This window comes from Pteropus alecto, unplaced genomic scaffold (assembly GCF_000325575.1).
Source record: "Pteropus alecto unplaced genomic scaffold, ASM32557v1 scaffold81, whole genome shotgun sequence".
NCBI lineage: Eukaryota > Metazoa > Chordata > Mammalia > Chiroptera > Pteropodidae > Pteropus > Pteropus alecto.
The window spans coordinates 925,138-938,952 of record NW_006433378.1 but is presented as its reverse complement, the minus strand read 5'-3'; the positions used below and the strand labels follow the sequence as shown (position 1 = coordinate 938,952).

The 13,815-nt window shown below is 31.9% G+C and overlaps 1 long non-coding RNA gene across 1 annotated transcript; it reads left to right on the top strand.

The window, feature by feature from the left end:
* Nucleotides 1-1,129: 1,129 nt before the first annotated feature.
* On the top strand, nt 1,130-12,673 carry LOC112476799. Its single transcript, XR_003045208.1, has 4 exons — nt 1,130-1,187; nt 3,556-3,666; nt 11,413-11,557; nt 12,076-12,673. It is a non-coding gene; the product is annotated as an uncharacterized LOC112476799 (long non-coding RNA).
* The last annotated feature ends 1,142 nt before the right edge of the window (nt 12,674-13,815 follow it).

The window sequence follows — 13,815 nt, the reverse complement described above, 5'->3', positions numbered from 1 at the left end:
ACGAAACAGAGTTCTAATATTGCACTATTTTAGTGAGGGTGGTTAGAGAAGACACCTTTGAGAAAATGACACTGAATGAAGACCTGAATAAAATGTGAAAAAGAGCCATGCAGCTCTCTGGGTAGAGAGAACTTTTTGTAGAGAATATACCAAATAAAACTGTCAGTTAAGAAGTGAGAAAATGTTAGTAAGTTTGATTTTTAGCAAGTCCTTTGACTCATAGTGCTAAAATATATTGTCTTCTGAATCTTTACCATTTAGTCATTATCGTCTGAATTTTGGCTGACATACATAACATAGCACTCATTATCTAGTTTTTTATCATGGAAAATAAAAATATTTAAATCTTTAAAAGTATTTATATTTTTATTATGGTGACATTGATTAATAAAATCCAGTAAATTTCAAGTGTACAATTCAACAGTAAGTCATATATGTATATTGCATTGTGTGTTAACCGCCCATAGATTTTTTTCTGTTACCACATATTTGACCCTTTTTACCCTATCTACCTCCTCCTATTCACCTCCCCCTTTACCATCTGTTAACCATTAGTCTACTATGTCCATGAATCTCTGGTGATATCATGTAGTTTTCAACTTTTTCTGTCTGGCTTACTTCACTTAACATTATTATCTCAAGACCTATCTATGGTGTAAATGGCAATATTTCATCTTTTCTTATAACTGAGTAATATTCCATTGTATATATGTACCACAACGTCTTTATCCAATCATCTATTGTAGCACACCTCAGTTGTTTCCATGTCCTGACCATCATGAAAATGCTGCTATGAACACTGGTGTGCATATATCTTTTTGAATAAATGTTTTCAAGTATTTGGGGTAAATGCTCAGTAGAGAAACTGCTGGGTCATATGGTAGATCAATTCTTAGTTTTTTATACTTTTAAAAATTCTTGATGATAAATTTTAATAGTATTTGTATATAAATATATATTCAGTTATTAAGTTGATTTATATATAATGTTTGCTGCTTTTTCATATGTTTAAAATTACATTTTTAGTTCCTAAGAGACTATATAATACAGTCAGATATTTTTCCTACAAATTGAACATTCTGAAACATTGGCTTTTAGGAATGCTAATTATTATACATACTTTGTATTTCAGCTTGACTTCTTGGGCTCCTTCCATCCATCTGAGAAAATCATGGCCCAGGTAGCCAGTGAGTATTCAGGTTGGATTCTGGAATTAGAGGCACTGGGAAAATATTTGAAGTTGGCCAGCAGCTATAGTTGACCCTGGCTAAACCAATATATCTAAGAATGAGAAGTAATTGATCATTGATTTAAGGTTTTTGGTTTTTTTTATAACAGCAAAAACAAATATATGTGTGTATGTCTTCGTGTGTGTACATGTGTAATGTACAAAGCTATCTCAACATACCAGTTGAGCCTTCTGGAAACCGGAAACAAGTAGATAAAAGAGAAATCCTAGTGATCCAATATCAGCTCTGGTGATTTGACATTTTATTGTCCTCTAAGAAATGAGAATCCTACTCCCTACTTCTTTGACTTTCTTATTATGATTTTTCTTTTCTCTATTTCCAGATTCTCTTATTTTGTACTTATTTTTTATCCTTCCTTCTCTGAGTATCTCATATTCAATTTTCCCAAGAGACTAAGATTTGATTGGGCCAATTAGTTACTATGGAAAATGGAGCATTTATCTCTCTATGTTGACCCCATAAATGGCTGTCTTTGCCTGGGATGTTGATTCCTTGTCTAATTTATTGGCTCCATAATAAGAGTGTCATATCAAATAAAATGTGGCATGCTACAAAGAAATAACTGACTATAATACAGAGTAATTATGGAGTCCATGTAAGAGATACAACTGACCAAGACTAAGGGAGGGCTCCTGCAGAAAATAACTGCAGAAATGGTATTCTGTGTTTCCCTGAATACAAATCACTCTCTCACACTTAGTGGATTTGTAGAAATCATTCTCTTTACTGGGAATGTCTTCCTTTTCTTCTCTATCTACTGTCTGGAATTCCACAAACTGCTGATTCTTATGTTCTATAATGTCTCTGCCAACACCAAATTAGTGAATATAGAACCACTGCTCCTAGGAGAAATGCAGGGTTGAGCCTCTGGCTGAAACATTGTTGTCAACTGATCAATACATAACTTTGTTTGATGTGTGTTTCTGTTTAAAGATACATTATTTAATATACTTGGAGCCAACAGGACTATAACTCATGCCTCAGTGTTGCTTATCTAACTTACATATTTTCTCCCAAAAGTACATCAAGCCTTCTTGCATTCAGGTACACTAGAAAGCATTTCAGCACTATGCTTGGGGGCCATTTTAAACAGTGATATCACCAAAAAGCACAAAAATGTGGACAATATGGCTCTAAGTAGACCATGAAAAGAAAAACTTTATAGTATGAGAGTTGAAATAAAAAGGTAAGTATCACCTTGTTTGACCTTCGCTGAGAATATGAATGTCTTGTATTAATTTTCTTTTTTTTATCATTCTGTACCTGTACTTAAATGAACACAAAATCATCATGAATATTGATCTGGAGAATAAATTTTACTAAATAGGTGAATTTGCAAATATGGAATCAGCAAGTAATGAGAATCAACTTGCTTTCTATTCATGACTTCTATCTACTCTTCCCTGATTCTCTGCTTCTTAACTCTTCTTCCAGGCCCTTGTAGAGTTAGTCCTTCCTACATGCTTCCACAGTGGTTCATTCATACCTGTTAATATAACACTTAATTTACTGTGTGATTAATTTCTTTTTTCTAAAATACAAGTGTAGATCATAGATAAACAATTTTGATATTCCCAGAGTCTAAATGTTGACACATAGCAGGTGTTTATTTAAAATCCATGGATGGAAGGGAGGAAAAGAGAAAGAGAAAGTATAGGAGTTAGGATTGAAAATGAGCAATTTATTCTTAATAAGCCATTAATACACACTTTCTTAACAAATCTCTATGTTTTACTGCTATATCATAATGTGCCCTCCAGGAATTCATTTTAATTCTTTATTTCCTTTTCCATCTTTGAAATAAGAGTAACAATAATAATTTTCATTTATTTTTCAGGCATAGCTGAAGATATTTAAGGGGGAAATAAATTATTTTGAGTTCATTGAGATGTCTTATCAAAATTTGAGGCTAGCGATATTATTAGTGTGTTAGGATTTTTGGCAAGGGGACTTAAAAGACTGTAGAAGCAAAAATCTTCTGCATTTGTTTATTATGCTTGAAATGTAATATAAGTAATTAAAAATTTTATTTATAACCAGAATGGTTTACAAAATAAGACTTCTTAAATTGGAAAGGAAAAAATGACACTCCTTTAGATTTTATACCTTGACCCATAAGCATCCCCATCTCATTGCTGACAACATGCTGTATACTGAGCAGCGAAGTAAGTTTTCTGTTGGTTCTCTGCCCTAAGTTGGCCTGGGCCCTTTTGAGGCTCCCTGCCTGAGAAATATTAACTTTGTACAATATTTAATATGCATGTTCAAGGTACCAGACAGATTCTCTCTCTTCATTCCTCATTAGAATAAGATTGGTAAAAGTCCCTGCTGTTCAACTGTATTCTATTAAGATCACAAAAAGAGGAAATGAACCAAAAAGTGGTGACAAGAAAGATGATAGCCTGTGGACAAATGGGTAAGGGGAAAAGATTTATCTCTATTTATTTAGGGCATGCTTTTTTCACTATTTACAGATATGTCTCTCAATTTTATTTAAGGGATTCATCATAATCATATAAAGGCACAATTAAGGCTATCTTCTTCAATAAAATACATAATTCTTTTTATTTGAGTATAAATATTAAAAAAACACTTGAAGAAAAGTTGTCATATTATATTATATATATATCATACTTTCAGAGTTCACTTGATTTGTGTAAACTAGATGAAATATTAAAATGTTCAAAATTATTTCTGTAGCAGGTCTGGTCTGCACTCTAGAACAATACTATGATAATGTTGAAAAATAAAAACAGTATCTTCCACATTCTCAAGAACACAAAGCAGTTAAATGTGTTACTTCATTCAAGCAAATTATTAAAATAAAGTAATCTTCAAGTCAACAAAAAAGAATAAAACTTTGTTATACCATTTTAGGTATTTATAGATATTAGGATTATGCTATATTTATTTTAAAATACTAGTTACCTAATAATTATTAATCTATGACTATTTTATCTTCAGTTACTTGTGTATATGTTGTTTGCTTACCTGGGGCTTTGTAGACGTAATATTGGTTATGCCCAAATATGCACAAAAGTTGCAACTAAAGGTGAGCAGAGACCATCATAATCTGCAGTAATTCCACCTTGGCTATATTGTCTTTACTATTTGAGCAACATATAAGACTAGCTTGTCTCAAAACTTTTTGCCTCAAATTTAGTGTTCCTGTTATCTATTGCTGGATTTTTTTTTTAAAAAATCCAAAATTTACTGGCTTAAAACAATGATAGCATTTATTTTGCTCAAGAATTTGTAGTTTGAACTGGTCTCATTGGGGACAACTTATTTCTGTCCCACTTGGCATCAGATGCTCAGACACTGGAGGCTGAAATCACTCAAGTGTTTGGTACTTAAAACTATTAACCAGGTGGAGCTGCCACCAGAAATCTCAGTATGACTTCTTTACATCATGGCAGCTAAGGTCCAAGAGTGAGCCTCACGAAAGATAGATAACCATATGGAAGCTGTATTGTCTTTTATGGCCTATTCTCAGAAGTCATAATGTGTCACTTTTGCTGTATTCTATTTAATATAAGCAAGTTTACTAGGACTAACCCATATTCAATGGGATAGAAATTAGTCTTCACATGATAAGAGCATGATAGAAGAAATATATATGGGTGTAGCCATGTTTGGAAAATATAATTTACCACAATCTCTTTAGCTTAAGTAAGTATGGACCTATACTAATTCTACTCCTCTATCTCATATTGTTGTGGTTGTTGTTCATCTTGTTGTTTGATTATTCAGCAGGTAGAAAGACAATTTATCTTTTTTTGAATTATTTTGAGTGAGAAGAAAATCTTTCCTAGGAAGATAATGATAAAACTATTTGTTGTCTATCAAGTTTTAAAACTACAGTTTATAAGTGGTTATACTCAGCTGGAGAAACCTATTTTTACATTTTCAGAAATTCCAATATTTCTTTCCTTCATCTCTAATGTCTGATTTATATAATATTTATTGCAAAAAAAAAAAAAAACAAGAACATCATAGGAATTAAATTCAATAATAATAAAATAACATTTCCAAAATTGCAAGTAAATAAATCAATTTCCTGTAAATCAATCTTTAGTTTGTACTTTTTAAAAAGGTTTATATAAGTGCTTTTTGAAGCCAATGATGAAATTACTTTGATGCTAAAGTTATTTTCTAAAGAATATTTCAAACTAGCAATCTCTGTTTTTTTCTTGTCACCTGTAGCTGTGGCAAAAGACTGCTTCCATATAAATGAATGAGAGAAGGCATCATAAAAGATTTACTTCTGCTGCCCCATTTTTCTTATTTATGTCTAACATTCTGCCCATTTACCATGAGCTTCCTCACATTTCAGAAGCAGCTAGTAGTCTTTGAGAACAAATTGTGCTATTTTCTTCTGTCCTTAGAGAAAACGAATGGTTTAGTGTGTGAGATGTCCAGAACAATAAGAAAAACTTGTGCTGTGTATTCCCAACAGAAGAAATAGATCTTCTGTAAATAACTCCCAGCACAATCATGGCAGGTTTCAGCACTGCATAAAGTCATATATATTTTTTCTTTATATAACTTCAAAGCCTTTCGAAAGGAAAACTAACAGAATGTTGTTATGTAGATACACAGACTCACCACAAAGTCATGGACATAGAATATCATAACAACCAAACTGTTTTAGCTGTATTTCTATAAAATTTGGTATATACACACATACACATATTAATTTTCAACTTCAATTTTAGAAAATAATTTAGGTAAAATGAATACAACTAAATCATACTAGAAAAAGAAAAATAATATTTTTGTACAAATTAAAGTGAATCGATTATGAAGTTCAATAAATTATTATGGTATATATTATTTCAATCAAAAAGGAGAGCTAGATTCTAGCATTTACTGAGTCCATATCACATGCCAGACTTATTTGATAGGACATTTACATATTTATAAAATCTTAACTGACACAGATATTTTATGTGATAGATATTTTTATTCACATTACACACATGAAAAAATAGTGATTGATAGAAGTTAACCAGCTTTATTCCTTCCCTCTAAACCCTGCCGCCGCAAAAAAAAAAAAAAAAAAGAGGTAAGGAAATAATTGTTCTCAGCAAATGCATTTAATTTATGATTTGATAAGGTGACCTCTGATGGTACAAAGTTTGGGAATTTCAAGACCATCCTCACTTCTGACACTAATTGCAAGTTTTAGGATTTCCAAGATCATACTTAGGTTCAATAATTTGCTAGAAAACCTAATAGAACTCAGAGAATCTGTTTTACTCATTGTTAGGGCTTATGATAGTGAAAAAACACAGATTAAAATCAGCAGAGGAAAGCATCCATAGGGCAGAGTCCAGAGACATCAAAGTGCAGGGCTCCCAGTTTTCTTTCCCAGTGAGTAATGCAGACCGCACCTATTTCTCCCAGCACTGATGTGTGACAATATGTGTAGATATTGCCAGGCAGGAAAACTCATCTGTGCCTTGGTGTACTGAATTTTTATTGGGTCTCGATCAAATAGATGTGGTTGACAGCCGACATGGCTGACCTTAGTCTCTAACCCTTATAGAGGTCCAGATGACACTGGGTTAACATAGATTACCAGACATGGCCAGAGGCCCCCAGATAAACAAAGATATTTTTATCCAGGAGAATATTCCAAGGGCTTTGAAATTACCTTCTAGAAACCAAAGGCAAAGGCTTAACTTCTTTGGTCAAGTTAATTCTTTGCTGCAGAATATTCCTAACACAGTAAATAATGAGTGGAAGCATATTCAGTGATATGTACCTTAATGATTAAACAACAAAATTTTTTATAAAATTTCCAAATGAGATAGTTTGGTTGCATTTTCATTTTGAATTATAAGATGATCTCTTGCACAATATCCCTTCTCAGATTACCAAAAATTATTTCTTACACCCTGTTTTCTCTTAAGTTGTATAGCAGGGGGAAAGATTTATATAAATCTCACTAAAAAACTGTGACAGACTAATACAGTTCCTAACTTTCCCAAAAAGTACAGAACTATATATACTTTGAGGTAGAAAAGACCTTGTTATTATGAAAGGCTCTTGTTTTCTACATACTTGGAGACATCAATTTGTCATTGAGGTTTTTTCAAACTATGATTATCATATAAGAAAGACTCTACTCCAGACATCTATGCAAAGTCATAAAAAGATTAGGAGGCTTAACTTCAGGAAGCAGATTTGAAAAAGGACTCTTTATTCTTCAAGGTCTGTAAGATAAACTTTTCTAAAGGAATATGTTAACTTTATTTGAAAGTTGAGTCCATATTTGAGTAGAATTTGTTATTAAACAAAAAGGGAGAACAAGTTCTAGTAGAACAAATAATTATAAAAAAAAAAATCTGTGACATTCTAACATGAGGTTTTCAGATGCATTTTAGTTACAAGATCAAATTTAGCATATAGTCCTGCCTGACTCAATTTTTTCATCTTACAAAAATATCATGTCAGCAAAAATTTCATCTTTATCATTAAGCATTGATCTCTTACTGTGAATGCATGTGTATGTTTCAAATAAAATGGACACTTTGGTGTAGATCTGATTATATAGAGCATAATTTGGTTATAGAATAATACTACCTTAAAGAAATAAAGATTTTAAAAAGAATGAATAAAGTTTTACAGGTGAGTAGCATTTAAAAAAATACCACTCTCAATTGCCTCGGTAAAGAAACAAGGCACAACGACATTAAAGATGTGTTTTTATTTATTTTTAAATCCTTTTATTTATCTTATTAAATGACTGTCATTAAAGATATTAATAAAAATATTAAATTAAGTTGTAAAACTATGACATATATGTGTACTCCTTCTCCCTTTATAGTTATTTCTAACATTAAATTTATTTTACAGTGGAGCTATTAGTTTTAAAATCCAAGACTAGTTTCTTTCAAGCCTGTCACCTTTCTAATTACTCAGTGATAGAAATTGTTATAGTTCTATTAGTTTGAATTGCAAAGAAAGCAATTATTTGGGGAATGGAAATGTTAGGAGGATTTCTGGAGAAAAAGCTTGCTATTCCCAATGTCGGACTTCATTAAGTTACTTGGAATCATACAGTTTAAAAGAATAATAAATCTTGATTTATTTTGACATATATATCTGGTCTGAATATAATCTGAAATGTCTGTCATGCTATCTCTCAAATTTAACAGAACACCTTGCTTCCTTGAGAGTGGTACAGTATGCTTTAGGAGCTTTCCCAGATATGTTGTATTGCTCATTGTGAAATTATGCTCACAATAAGTGAGCATTGATTAGATAATTTTTAGAAACCCAGGTTTCAAAAATAATTATATCATGGTTTTAGTTTATTACTATATTTCAAATAACCCTAATAGTTATTGATCTATCATATTTATTTAAAATTATTTCTATTATTGGTCAAAATCACTTTATATTGATATATTTTAAGAAATATAGTAATATTCCTCAGATGGTCTTTTTAAGTCACAAATCAAAGCTGAAACCATTATTTAAAGAGGTAGTGAAAATAACCACTCCAGAAAATGTAGGTTTAAAAACAAAAAACAAAAAAAAAAAAAAGAAAAAACATTAATTATAATGGAGTATTTGCCACTATTGTCCCCAGATTAACATTGGATTATTACACTTTTCAAGGCCTCGATACTGGAGTGACTATTATATTTTTGCTTGCTGTTAACAATCGTATTATATTTTATCTTATTATATTGACAGTGTTTTTATTTACTAAGTCTTGGGATTGTTTAAAAGGTGATACCAATTGGGATTCACCAAACCCTCACTAAAAGAACTTGAAGTTGATGGCCAAACTCATCTTTATGGTTGGGGCTTATAATCCCCTTCCTTTACATTATCTTCAGAGATGGCCTTTGCTTTATTCATAGGGTGTTTTGTGCTGTTTAACAAGCTTAACACTTTCCTCATAGACATCTGCATTCCCCTTGACGGTACAATATCTTTAAGATATCTCTAAGTTTTAGAAAGACTTAGATAACAATATGTCAATTTCTACTTATTTACTATCCTAAATTCTCATAACCAAGATTTCATCTTCAGCTTTGATTCATGGCTTCTAAAAGTATTTGAGCAGTACTTGGACAATCTACCAATGTTAGGATTCATTGGTTAGGGCTGCTTACTAAAGGGTATTAAAGCTCAAAGTACAAAGATATTAACATATGAAGAAAACACCTAAATTTACTTATCTCTTTTTGTTAATATAGTACTGTATAACACTATTGTGGAATATGTATATTCATAGTATTGAAAAGGGGACTAATTTGGCAGTGTTGTAAGTGATATAATTTGTCCTAAGGGACTTAGAGTACTTAAAATTTATTATTATTATATGAACAAAGTTTCAGAAGCCAGAATCACTATCTCAATAATGCTAGAATATATCAGGAAGTGAACGTTTCCAAAATCAGTTGAGTATACTTGTTTTTATTATCAGAGTATTACCTTCATAATCATTGTGTAGGCATAGGAATAATAAATCCTCTAAAATAATTATATTTTATAAAAATATACTGTGAACATGGCTTCTAGTATGTCCACCACATAAGTGTCTACATTTTGAACCTCAGATAATAACTATAAACTCTGATTTAAAAAAAAAAAAAAAGTCATTTGAAGGCCCCAGAAAGTAAATAGAAAGAGGTGTATTCTATTAGAAATCAAACCATTGGAAGAATACAATAACATAGGGTGAGTAATCCATTTAGAGGGAAAGTCACAACTGACACTGCCTAGAGTAGCTAAAACCGATTTTTAAAAAAGTATATATTGAGGGAAGAATCCAAGAGGAGAGAGAATCAGAAAGAGGAAACTTCAAGTTCTCAGTAGAAATTCTGCTCAAGTCTCCGGATGACAAACAGAATAAACATATCTGGACAATTCAAAGCAGCCTAGCTAAGGACACAAAAACTGAACCACAATTTGAGCTGCTGCCCAAAAGACAAGGTTTGCAGTTTGAATCCAATTATACAAATTGCTTGCTAAAACAAAGACAGAAAAAAAAACACATTAACATGCTTAAGAGGAATATAATAAATAGAATCCAGAGTCTCTGTTGGTAACATTGGTGCAATAAAAAAATTTCTTCAGCATTATGAAATGCTATGAAAATATGCCCTATTCTTAAGAGAAAACACATTCAATAGAGACCAACTCGAAAATAACACAGATGTTAAACTTAGCAGACAAGAATTTTAAAGACTGTATTATAACTGTGCTCAAACATGAAAGGAATATTTGGTCACAATAATGTAAAGACTGAAAATTATAGCAGATAATTGGAAAACATAAAAACAACAAAATGGATATTTTAGAACAGAAAATTACAATATCAAAAATAAGAAACACACTGTATGAGCTCTAAAGCAGATGGAAATGTCAAGAAAAGAGTTAACTTCAAAAGATTAACAGAAATTATTCAATCAGAAGTAGAGTGAACAAAAATATTGCATGAATATTTAAAAAGAATTAAACTCAGCAATACTGTTTAAAAAATGTTTGAATGAAATTTTCCTAATTGATACTAACTTTAAAATATACGTGCTATTTCAAAAAAACAAAAACAAAAACAAGGATTTAAGCAATATTTATTTTCTATGGCTGTTTCTTTATTCAGCAGAACCAGAGTTACTTTATCAATTCTCATATACTTAAATGTTATAAAAATGTAGGAAAATAAATATTGTTTAAATACACCAAATAGTTGCATCTTTGTACATTTTATTGAAATTGAAATAGTTTTAGTTGAAGCCCAAGAACATATATGGCAAATATTTCTGGGTTCTAAGTACATTTTTTTTTAGGTGGTTGAAAAATTGTAATGAATAGTAAATTTAACATGAAATTGTCATTTAATTACTTATTATTTGATATTACATTGTTCTTATATTTTCTTGTAGCCAATTCTTTTCAGTTTATTTTTAACTTTTTATTTCAATTGATACATTATTATTACTTTATAATATTATTATCTAATATAACATTATTGTAACCGGAGGGCAACTGAATTTACAGCTCGTGCTGCCTGTGCTTCTCAGCCAAGAGACTAACACAGGAGTTAGGATATTTAGAACTAGCATTTATTTTCAGAGCACCGGTGATCTGAGAAGGCAGCAGGTTAACACACTCAAAAACTTTCTTCCCTTCTCAGTCTGGCTTACGGTATTTAAGGGAAAATCTGGGCATTATTCCAGGAGCTACGTGACAAGTTGTGTGTGTGGAGTGTTTGTTATACTTCATGAAGCCGTTCCTCTGGCAAGATGGTCCCTCGTGGTGTTAGCAACCCAGGAACGAAGGTGAGCGTAGTCTGGAAAGAATGCTAGACCAGAAGGATTGTGATCGGTGAGCATAAGGGCATTAATTGTAAATTTTAGGGCAACTCTCTATGGCAGAGGACATTCCAAACTCTGGGTCAAGCTGCTGGGGACAATCTATTGTTAAGCTATAGGACAATGAAGCCAGGGGCACTGTAAGGCCTCTACTATAGTAGTCCCAACCGGGTCCTTCTTCATCATGACCTAATATGTAGTCTGCGTGTAACTTAGATTTTTAGGGAAAGCTTTGGTATTCTCTGACTCTCCTTGCCTTTTTTCCCTATGATAAGGTGTGCTTTTACTTTTGGCTCAAGCCTTGGAAAGATACTGTAATGCAGCACTCAGAGAAACTGATTTATATCTTGGAGCTTCAGATTTATGTTTGTGAAATCTAAAGGATTGGGAATTGTGTCTGGCCAATGACTAATGATAAAGAGAGGTTGTTGAATTGGAGACTGCCAATGTTTTCAAAGTTTTGTTTGTTTGTTTCTTTGTTTTAGTGGTGGGGAAGATGGGATAGCAGGAGAAAAGGGAAAAAAGGAAATACTGTTTTTCCTGTGGATCACATAAGGAGTACTGAAGAACTCAAGACAGAGCTGCCAGGAGTTTCGAGATGCATTCAGTAAAGAGACACTGGATGCTAGAGGAAGCAATTGTAAGTGATCTAGTGGAGAAATTGTCTTTCCACATTCAAAAACAAAACTACAGGTGAGAAATGACCAGTGATAGGGTGTTTTCAAAAAACAGGTAACAGCACACATGAGAAATAAAGTTTAGCTTTTAAATACTAGCCAGCCCAAGAAGCACGGAAATCAGCTTATAGTAGTAGTGGTCAATAAATACATTTTCTACTCCCTTAGTTTTACAGTGCCTCGTTGCTCCAAACTCAAAGCAGATAAAAGTAGCATACTGAGTGAGAGAGAGGGAATAAAAACTCTTAATTTTATTGGTTATGTTTTCAAAAATGTTATTGGATGAAATTATGAGTATGTGGTAAAACAACAACAACAAAACTTCCATGAATACTCCAGCTATGTGCTTTAACAGTATTTTTAAACCTTCTGAATAAAACAGTCCATTGGCTAACTCTGTCTGAGACTAAAGAAGCAAATTACCTATTCTGAGGCAGTTGTGCTCTGAATATGTGGATCACAGGCTCTGCGATCGTCCATGTACCACTGCTAAACCTTCTCTTTGGTAGGATCTTAGCTTTTACTATAGATGACTGCAAACCCCATTAACCCTCCATGGTATTCTGCTTAGATCACGCTCCCATTTTATAAGCACTTTTAAGTTTCATTCTAATACATTAGAGTTGCTACACTACAATGCCTCCTTAAAAAGATTTTTGTGCTTTATAAAGTCAGTTTTCTTGACTTTTTTTTTTTTACCTTTTGCTTAACACTACACTAGTGTAGCATTCAGCCACATAAGATATTTTCTGAGGTGATTTTATTTTCATTAGAGAAATTGCAGGTCTTTCATATCTTTCTTCAAAAATTGACCAAGGCTGACCTTGGCTTTATCTTATTAAATTACTACATCAAGATTTCACCTATACTATTTAAATCACAAGACTTTAAGTACTACTCAATTGAATAGTACTCTGACACATTAAAGGTTGAACAGAGATAGTGTGTCATATTTCTAACCTAATTTCAGTATTAAGATCTGTATATTTTTCAAAGTATAGTTGTAAGTCTCTTGAGGTAGTTCAATAAGTGTAAGTTGAATATATTGATATCAATACTAATATGATCAACATTCATTAACATGTAAAATGGATGACTAGATGGCAATTGAGTCAAAGGCTAACTAAAACAAACAAAAAAAATCAGCACTAAATGTGTTGAAGTAAAACCAAAATCAGCAATGCTTAATGTACAGTTCAGTCAATTTTGCCTTTATTTTTAATGGATTATCCATTACATTTTCCAGAACTTATTTAACTCATTTTCCACTTTTCAAAAGTCTGACCCTTATCTCTATGCAAATAACAACCTTCTTATTAATTTGAAGGAATCAGGGAATTCATGTGAGTTCTCCCAATTTTTTCCTTTCTACTTTGAAATTTCTTTGCATTTTTATTCTCACAGGAAGGATTTTCCCTCACTTTTTCAAGAAGTGCACATTTTATTTCTTCTGATTTCATTAATTATTTTGTTTTTCTTTTGCATGTTTTTCTATTCATCCACCAAGTACTTTTCAACTTAGAACTTTTTTCTTTGTTTGTTTGTTGT